Source organism: Oryzias melastigma, linkage group LG14 (assembly GCF_002922805.2).
Source record: "Oryzias melastigma strain HK-1 linkage group LG14, ASM292280v2, whole genome shotgun sequence".
Lineage (NCBI taxonomy): Eukaryota > Metazoa > Chordata > Actinopteri > Beloniformes > Adrianichthyidae > Oryzias > Oryzias melastigma.
The window spans coordinates 5,827,420-5,837,818 of NC_050525.1; positions in this window are offsets into that span (position 1 = coordinate 5,827,420).

Below are 10,399 nucleotides of genomic sequence, written 5' to 3' on the forward strand. Positions count from 1 at the left end.
TTTTTTTTTAACATTTAATTTTTTTTTCTGAAATTTGTTTTTGTTTGTTTTTTTAATATTACATTTACCTTTTAGGACATTACTTTTATTTTCTGATAGGTTTTCTCTTTTTAACGTTGTGTTTTCTGAAGTTTGGTTTTGTTTTCTAAGTTTTTTTTTGTTTGTTTTGTTTTTTCATTTTTGCTGTGACCGTTAAAACATTTCTGAGTGGATTAATTCGTTGATTTGATTTGCACTTCAGGGCCACCGTAGAGAAACTTGTGGGTTTGGACTTTGTGGCTCAAACTTGCACATGCTTCTTTAACTTAGAGAGAATTATCATGTTTCTGAAGACAAAACTAATCTTAATAGCTACATTTGATCATAATAATAAACGATGATCATGAATCAATCAATTTACTGTTTGTTCCTACTAACGTTTTAATCAAATGTTTTTACTTTTAAAATGGACACAACTTTTCCTGAAAAATGTTCTGTTTGTAATTCATCTGCAGCTAATCCCACTGAAACCTTAAATCTTTGAGAATTTGAGCTGCTCTTCTCATGAATTGACTCATTTATTCTAAATATGAAAAACATTTTTGAAAAAGACTAATTCATCTAAAAATGTAATAAAAATATTTCCGTAGAGAATAGACAGTTTAATAAGTGAACAACTCAAACTGAAATGTAGTCATTAATGTCAGTCATGTATTTATAGGACATTTTCTGCTCTATTTGATGCTGTCAGAAGAGGGCGCTCTTGTATTAAAGTAGTGGGTTAAAAAGATTAGTCAACTGAACTTGATTGATCTTCATTTCCAATAGAAAACTGTTCTTCACTTTAAAGGATGAATGAGAATCTACACACAGATACAACAACAAATACTACTGTAGTATGATAATAACTACACTGACACAATGATTCAATTCAATTCAATTCAATTCAATTTTATTTATATAGCCCAAAATCACAAAGAGATTTGCCTCATTGGGCTTCAAAATATAAACAATTGTTAAAAACTAAACAGACTACATAAACTGGTTATCCCTGCCCTTAGACCCTCCCTCCCGGTAAGGAAAAACTCCTAAAAAACCTGAGTCAGGAAAAAAAGAAGAAACCTTAGGGATTCCCACATGAAGGAGAGATCCTATCCCAGGACGGACAGGCGATACCAGAACAGTTAAAGAAAGATTAGCTTCTACAACTACGAATCTAAGAGTTCATTCATATAGAGCTGAGGGACGAGTGATGATGAAGTCCATAGTCAAGATCAGTGTTGGGCATCTCACTTCAAAAAAGTAATTAGTTATAGTTACTAGTTACTTCTCCCAAAAAGTAATTGAGTTAGTAACTCAATTACTGCATCTTCAAAGTAATTAGTTACTTGGAAAAGTAACTCGTTTTAAATTACTCTTTAAATATGGTAATATTTTGTATTTTTTCCTGCATTACAAATAAAAAAAATAATTTACATTCAATAATAGATGATAACCGACAATAGTATACTGGTATAGTTTTCCAATGGAGTCATATTGTCTAAGTTTAGGATACACATGAGAGAGGGTTTAGGGAAAGAATTTTCAATATTTATTTGTCAGAATTATCACACAAAACACTGCAACAAGTGGTATATAAAAAATGTAACTTCACACAAAAAAGGTAAACGTTTCAACTATTAACATACTTCAAGTATCTTACCTACAACTATAATTAAACAAAATGGCTTAAAAAACTGAAAGTGCAAAACAATAATAAATTAATAAACTACAATTATTAACCCATATTTCTGCTAAGAGGAGCAGCTCTCTGCATCTCTTTTTTCTCTCCCAAAATCCCGCAGCCCCGCCCACTCGCTCCGGAGTCTGCTCACTGCGTTGATCTGTGCGCGCTCGTGTCTGTCTGTGTTGTGTGTTTTATAAATATTACCCCGTTTCTGCTAAGATGAGCTGCTCTCTGTCTCTCTGTTGTCGTTTTATTAACTCCCGAAACTCCTCACTCCGCACCGGAGTCTATCCACGTTGATCTGCGTGTGTACGTGTCTGTGAAAAAAGAAAAAAAAGTGTGCGTGCCTGTCTGTTTTGTGTGTCTCTGTGCTCGCGCGCGCACGTTTGTGTTGTGATTGTAATGTTTATATCCGTGTCTACCGCCTGTTTAGACACAAAAACATGATCACATTTGTCAATCGTGGCATTGTATTGTGAAAAACTGGTTATATTTTGAAAAGAAACCGGATTTTCTCATGTATCTTGATGCAACTTGGGGCGCGCAACACAAGCAACTTTCGGGTGCGAAGCGCCCAGCTCCAGCAAGATCATCAAACTTTGAAGTAACGCGCCGCGATTTACACGAAGTAACTATAACGGCGTTACAGTGAGGATGAAAGTAATTAGTTAGATTACTAAATTACTTGATTTATAACGCCGTTAGTAACGCCGTTATACTTAAACGGCGTTAGTCCCAACACTGGTCAAGATGAAGCAGAAGTGCAGTCCACGACCAGGAGCAGGAGGACAGACGACCCAGCAGGAATCACTCTCACTCAGAGATGTGAATGATTTGAGGATGATAACTATGTACTCACAAACTTGAGATCTAATCTGCTTAAAAATCCAACGTTAACCATCCTAACCTCACTAAAACGTATCTATCAATAATTTTCACTTTTATTTTGGGGCAAATATTAAATTGACAAGAAACATTAAGAGACTAATGTGAAATATTAAGGAGATAATAATATAAACAGCTCAAAGAAATCAATTATTTACAGTTTGTACTTAAAATCTGGGTTATGCTCATCAAATGTTCTTTTTTGTTTTAAATAAAAAGCACTGTTAAAAGTAATGTATTTTAAATATAAACCCTGAATGTAAGACACGCAGATTAAAAATGTGATTACTTTGTTTGTTTATGATTTAGCACAAATAAAATACATAAAAAGGATTCATAAAAAGAAAGTCAAGTACCGTACAGGGAGAGACAAAAAAACAAAAAAAGCCCCCCCACTCGAAAGAATCAAACATATAAAACATATAGACATGTATATAAAAAAGTTTTGAAAGAAAAAAGTGGCAATACATATATTAGTAGTTCACAAGTTTGTATAAAAAAAGCAACAACATCAAATTAACAGCAGAAAACATAAATATACAATTTTTAAAATAACACGATTGGGATAAAAGTGAGAAACATTTTTAAGATAATAAAAAAAAAACTGACCCATGAAAAAACAAGTACATTTTAGAACAGAAAATATTCAAGCAAAGTCAGAGGATTTATAAAGTTGTTGTTTTTTTTAATTTTTTTTCCAATTTCAGGTTCGTGTAATGACAAAAACAGATCACTAGAGGGAGACATTTCCCCATCTGTCGTTCCCAACAAAACCCATGCAAGTTGAAAGATTAGTTATCACTCTAAGAAGGTCTGTGACTTGCAGATGGTCCGTATTTTAAAAAAAGTTCTGGAAATCTTCATTCTACTGCTGTTTATTTCGCCTGTGAGCTGCTTCCCTGTTCTCAGATACTTTAGGGAGCAGGTTCATCCATGGAGCATCATCAGAGGTGAGAAGAGGAAGAGGATTCACCTCTGACTGTGTGAAGGACCATGACAGAAGCTGCTGGTTGGAGCTATAAACTCCACTCATTCGGAAAAAGCTCCACTGCAAGACCGAATATACAAGCAAGGGGCAAGAAATGCAATTACCCCCCCCCCCCCTAAAAATCCACAATCAACCAAATCAACAATAATTAGCCAGCCCAAAAGTGAGGCTTCTGTCATCAGTTTTTAACTATACGGACCAGATAGAGCAGATGCTTCTTCAGATGTAAGCAAATAAGTTGTTAAAAAATAACTCACTTAATTGTAGTTGCACTACAGAAGTTCGGGGCAACAGCTGGAATGTAAAGTCAGATTTATCGCTTAATGAATCAATTTCATTTTCTTTCCAAATAACAGAATTAAAAAATCCAAAGAAGGTTTTTAGAATCTTTTTGGTTTAGAATAATTGACAGAGAAACATGAGAATAAATGTCAGGACTTCCACATATTTAATAACAATTATCACAAAGAGTGGTAACAGTGGAGGTAAACCGTCCTTACTCTCCCAAAGATGTGAGGCAGCTCTCATAACTCTGCAGAGGTCTTCATTCAAACACAGTTAGCACAATAATGTGGTGAAATACTGAAGTTAGGTCTGCATTAACTGACATATTGCTCACAGTTTTGGGGTCACCACTGCGTTCCGTCTTATCAGAATGTAAGGACGTCATGACGGGCTCATTTCGAACTTGTATTTTGACTAAATATATTTTTACAGAGAGTAAAATATTAAAAATTATTTAATGTTTAATTTGATTTATTCTGGAATAATATTCCTGCATTTTTATTATTCATAATTATGTTAAAAAGTTATGGTTTTAAAGTTTTAAAATTAGCATTGTGCTAGATTTTTTGACTATTTTGGCAATTAAGATTTTTTAGGCTATTTTGATGTTTAGCTGCTAATATTTCAGCTACATGCTAACTGTTCTGGCTAATTGTGAGTTTTTAAAAGTTAATTTAGGCTTTTTGGAGTTTAGTTAATACTTCAGCTAAATTCTAGCTGTTTTGAGTAATTTTTTTAGCGTTTCGTTAGTGTGTTTTGAAGTTTGGCGAATATTTAGACACCAGTTTTTTTTGGCTTATTTAGGCTTTTTTTCAGTTTTTCAGCACATTTTTAAGTTTAGCTATTTTTTCAGCTACATGTTAGCTGTTCTAGGTAATTTTTGGCCTTTCTTTTGGTTTTTAGTCTGATTTGGAGTTTTGCCAATTTTCAGGTCCATGCTAGCTATTTTGGCAAACTTAGGCTTTTTCCAGTTTTTCAGGATGTTTTGAAGTTTAGCTATTTTTTCAGCTACATACTAGCTATTTTGGCTAACCTAAGTTTTTTTTTTTTTTTTTTAGTTCTTTTAGGCTGATTTGGCATTTAGCTAATATTATACCTGCCTATCAGCTTCAGCAACTTCAGCTATCAATTTCAGCATCTTCAGCAGCCAAATTCAGCTTACAGCATTCATACTAGCATTATCACAAGTAATGCTATATATCTAGTTCACAATTATGTTAAAAATTTTTAAAAGTTTTAAAAATTTAGTTTTACAGTGTTCACTAAATGTTTATCCTGTTTAGCCGGTGACCTAAGGTGTGTTTTGTATTCTGCCCCTCGTGTGATTGAGTTTGACACCTCTGTTCTACATTTTTTACAGCCTGGATCCTCATTTGTTCGTCTGCTGTCTTTAAAAGGACTGTTTTGATTTTTCGTCTCTGTAAAGCGTATGACGTTCTCAGTGCTGAAGGAACACTAAGAACACTTCAGTGCATCCAGCTGTTGCCTGTAGATGTACCGAGCGGAACATTAAAAACAATCCAACTGCCAATTAAATATAGCCAAGTGAATTTGGGCTCCCTGGGGATTGTGGTGCACAGGTCACACTTGTGTTTACCCTTTCATTCACCTCCCCCTGCGATCAGATAAACAGCCTTTTGGGGTCTAATGTTGTGAGTTTACTCTGACTCCTCTGTCAGATCTGGGTTTCCTGCAACACCTCTTCCTGATGGGGTTCAGGACACAACCTGCTTACGTAAATAAGCCGGGGGAGAAGGCACAGGGAGCCAAAGGTGAGACCCGTCCGCTATATTTCATGAGTGAACCATTGTGTTGCTCTAGACTTATTCCTTGCGATGCAAAGTAGTTTCCGTTCTTGCAAATAGCCTGAGTCGATAAATTTCTTGTTAGCAGTAAAACAGACGTGTTACTGGCAGGTACGGAGACTCACAGCAAAACAAAGCGGGGGAGGCTTCTCCTCAAACTTTCAGCTTCTCCACCATTGTTTGGATGAAACCACAGCAGGCACGAACACTCAGTCACTAGGAAACGTTTCAGGATATTTTCAGCTGTCACCAAATGTTCTGATGCTTCCTTGATGAACAAGCTGAAATCTCACGGCTGAAACAAAACGATGCACGGCAGAAATTCCACATTGATGAGGACATTGAACTAGTACACATGTGTCAAAGTCAAGGCCCAGGAGCCAGATCCGGCCCTCCGGGTAATTCTATCCGGCCCTATTTAATTGTTATTAATGACCCGATGTTATCTTGTACTTATTTCTAACTTGTATAATTATAACAAAATATATTTTTATGGAGAGTAAAATTAATTTAAATAAAAAAGGCAAAATTATTTAAGGTTTAATTGGATTTATTGTGGAATAATATTCCTGCCTTTTAATAATTCATAATTATGCTAAAAAGTAATGTTTTTTAAGTTTTAAAAATAGGCATTCAGCCAGCTTTTGGACTATTTTGGTATTCATTAAGAGTTTTTAGACTATTTTGAAGTTTAACTAGTACTTCAGCTACATAGCTGGTATGGCTAACTTTTTTTTTTTTTTAAGTTTTAGGCTGTTTTGGAGTTAGGCTAATATTTGCACGCTAGCTGTTTTGGCTAATTTAGGCTTGTTTTCCAGTTTTTTGGGGATATCTTGAAGTTTAGCTATCTTTTCAGCTACATGCTAGCTGTTTTAGCTAACCTAAGTTTTTCTTTTTTTTGTTTTTTAGACAAATTTTGGCATTTAACTAATATTTTAGCTGGTTATCAGCTTCAGCATTTTCAGCTAACAATTTCAGCATCTTCAGCAGCCAAATTCAGCTTACAGCATTCACACTAGCATTATCACAGGTAACTGCTACATATCTAGTTCACAATTATGGTATAAAGCTACGGTTTTAAAGTTTTAAAAATGTAGTTTCAGAGTGTTTAATAAATGTTTATCCTGTTCGGCCCGCGACCTAAAGTGTGTTTTGGATTTTGGCCCCTTGTGTGATTGAGTTTGACACCCTGAACTAGAAGATTTGTCCCCTCCTTGTCTTCTACCACTATTTTTCTTGTTTTTGCCTTTTTTTCCAGATCTCCCAGGAATAACACAGAAAGCAGCATCCCAAGAAAAGCCATACAGGTAATGATATGCAGACGGAGGATTCAAATTAGGCACTAAAAATGGATTGGGGTAACACTAATGTTGTTTGAAGAACTCGAAATACCTCGCAGAAATTTTTTAAAATATCGTTGAGAAACATTATTAGAACGCAGCAAAATTAGTCCATGAGACAACTATCCAATACGGAACAACTTATGAGTTTCAATTTTCGGATTAATATCCAAAATAATAAATATTTGATAAACGAATCCCCAGAAACAGCAGCAGAGAGACTGGAGGTGTGGAGGGGGGGCTTAAATGACGACATCTCAGTGGTAGGATGGGAGAAGTAAAAGCAATACTCGCCTGAAATTGCTGCAGTAGAACTGGCTCATGCAAACATACATCATTCGAGCTTGTATCGAGCTAGAAAACTCAGCTGTAGTATGGTAGCGAGCTCCGCTGTATCGACCTACCAAGCTCCACTGAAGCATGGTAGTGAGCTCATCTATATCAAGCTAGCGAGCTTTGCTGTAGCAAGGTAGCAGGCTCCGGTGTATCGAGCTAGGGAGCGGAAAGATGCTAGTGAGCTCATCTCTAGCAAGCTAGCAAGCTCCTCTGGAGCAAGCTAGCAGGCTCCGGTGTATCGAGCTAGAAAGCACCACTGTAGCAAGCTAGCGAGCTTTACTGTAACAAGCTAGGGAGCTGAAGGATGCTAGTGAACTCATCTCTAGCAAGCTAGTGACCTCATCTGTAGCAAGCTGGGGAGCTCTGGTGTATTGAGCTTGTAAGCTCCGGCGTAGCAAGCTAGCAAGCTTCACTGTAGTAAGCTAAGGAGCTCCGCTGTCCACCAGGCAGCTGAATAGCATAGCATAGAGCCTACCCACTGAGTGGCCACTTTAGCCGATCACAGGTGACACTGCCACAGACACTGTGGACAAACCCATGTGGGGTTCACATTTCTGTCCACTTTTAAGGCCCAATTGGCTTTACTGGCTGGACTACTGTTCAAACTAAGGAGACAGGACTGTAACAAAGCTGCAGCAACACTCCTGGCTCTCCGACTGAAGACAGACTGGAGCTCTTAGAGAGCTCTTAGATGACTCTGAGGCCTCTGTGAGGGACGACAGCCTGCAGGTCAGAGGTCAGCCGTGGCCTCGCCTCATTCCGCCTGACAGGTGAGGATGCTGCAGTGAGGTCACGTCTGTGAGGCCGGAGGATGTGCTCGCATAAATACAGACAATCAGGCCCAACAAAGTCTCCTCCTGTTTTCTTCTCACTATTATAGAGACGTCAAAATATTTTAAACAAAGGAAAACAAATACCACCACAGGTTGGGATGTTTACACTGTGAGTGGCATCAGGCCAGAACGGACCTGAGAAAATATTTATATCCGTGCAGACAGCACCAACCCGATTAATCAACTCTGAAGGAATTCATTATGATGCATTACGCTAAAAAGACAAAAGCGTAACGACAGAGAGAACGTTTACTTTAGATAACGCTCAGCTTTCACTTCCTCCCGCCTCCAGCAGCCTGAGAACGATCCCGCCATTCCACCGCACAAACAAGTTGACGTGTCTGCACAGCTTGATCTGGACTTGAGCGGCACAGGGGGCAGGGCCCTCCTCCTCCTGGTTGCTAAATAAAGATCCACTTGATGGATCTGCTCAGATAACATAAATCAGGATATCCCATCAGCAGTGACGAAGCACACCATTGTTTAGTTCAAGTGGACAGCCGTCCTGACGGACAGCACATTCTGCAGGCCCGCGGGTCATGTCAGAACCTGCACTTCCTGACCCATTATGCAATGTGACGGGGAACAATTGGTATCTTCTTCTTGTTTCCACCAAAAACGTGGATGATGACAAAATTATTTTAGAACATGTGTCAAAGTCAAGGCCCGGGGGCCAGATCCGGCCCTCTGGGTAGTTCTATCCGGCCCTCCAGATCATTTTATTTATTGTTATTAATGGCCTGATTTTATCTTTCACTCATTTCTAACTTGTATCATTTTGACAAAATATATTTTTATGGAGAGTAAAATATTGAAAGTTATTTCAGCTTTAAGTTGATTTATTCTGGAATAATTGATTGATTGATTGATTGATTGGTTTATTTCAACATAGATTGAAAAACACAGGAGAAAACACACAATTATTTCAAACTCATTACAGAAACAATTAAATGCATTGATTAGAAAATAGAAAATGAAAATAAAACACACTTATGTCACATTTGGTTTATTCATTTTTTGTGATAATTAACTAAAGTCAGTCGAGTTTGATTGATTGCTTGAAAAGGAGTGGAAAGAAGTGAATTTATATAATCCCACCCCTACTAATAACATTCCTGCTTTTTTATTATGCATAATTATGTAAGAGGTTACTGTTTTAATGTTTTAAAAATTGTCATTCTGCTAGATTTTTGGACTATTTTGGCATTTACTAAGATTTTTAGGCTATTTTGATGTTTAGCTAATATTTCAGCTACATGCTAGCTGGTATGGCTAATTTCGTTTTTTTTTTCTTTTTCTTTTTCAGGCTGTTTTGAAGTTTAGCTATTTTTTTCAGCTACAATCTATTTAAGAGTTGGGCTAATATTTACACACTACCTTTTTTCTCTATTTTGGGCTTTTTCAGTTAATTTTTAAGGCTATTTTAGAGTTAAACTAACATTTCAGCTACATTCCAGCTGTTCTGGCTTATTTAGGTTTTCTGGTTTGTTTGTTTTTTAGGCTGCTTTGAAGTTTAGTTATTTTTTTCAGCTACATGCTATCTATTTTGGAGTTAGGCTAATATTTGCACACTAGCTGTTTTGGCTAATTTAGGCTTTTTTCAGTTTTTTTAGGCTATTGTGAAGTTTGGCTAGTCCTTTCTGCTACATGCTAGCTGTTTTGGTAAACCTAAGTTGTTTTTTAAAAGTTTTTTAGGCTGATTTGGCATTTAGCTAATATTTTAGCTAGCTATCAACTTCAGCGTTTTCATGTATCAATTTCAGCATCTTCAGCAGCCAAATTCAGCTTACAGCATTCACACTAGCATTATCACAGGAGATGCTATATATGTAGTTCATACATATAGTAGTTCAACAATTATGTCATAAATAACAAAACAAGTTACATTTTATGCAACACAAGACATGGATGTGACAATCAACTCACATTTTAGGAACATTATGTAAAAAGAATTCCTACTACACCATATTTTAACATTTACTTGATCACATTCAGTCAGCACTCCTAAATCTCTGTGATGAATTCATTTTATTTGATTACTTTCCTCTGACATTTGTTCTGCTCATCAGCGTTCTGTGTGACAGAGTCCAGTAAACAAGGCGGGCCCCCTTTACACAGATGAAAAATATCCTCTACGCTAATTCTGATACATTGAGTTTATGCTTTTAATGTTCTGTCCCTGAGAAATAAACCAGTAAATAAATACATTTGGTAAATGTGAC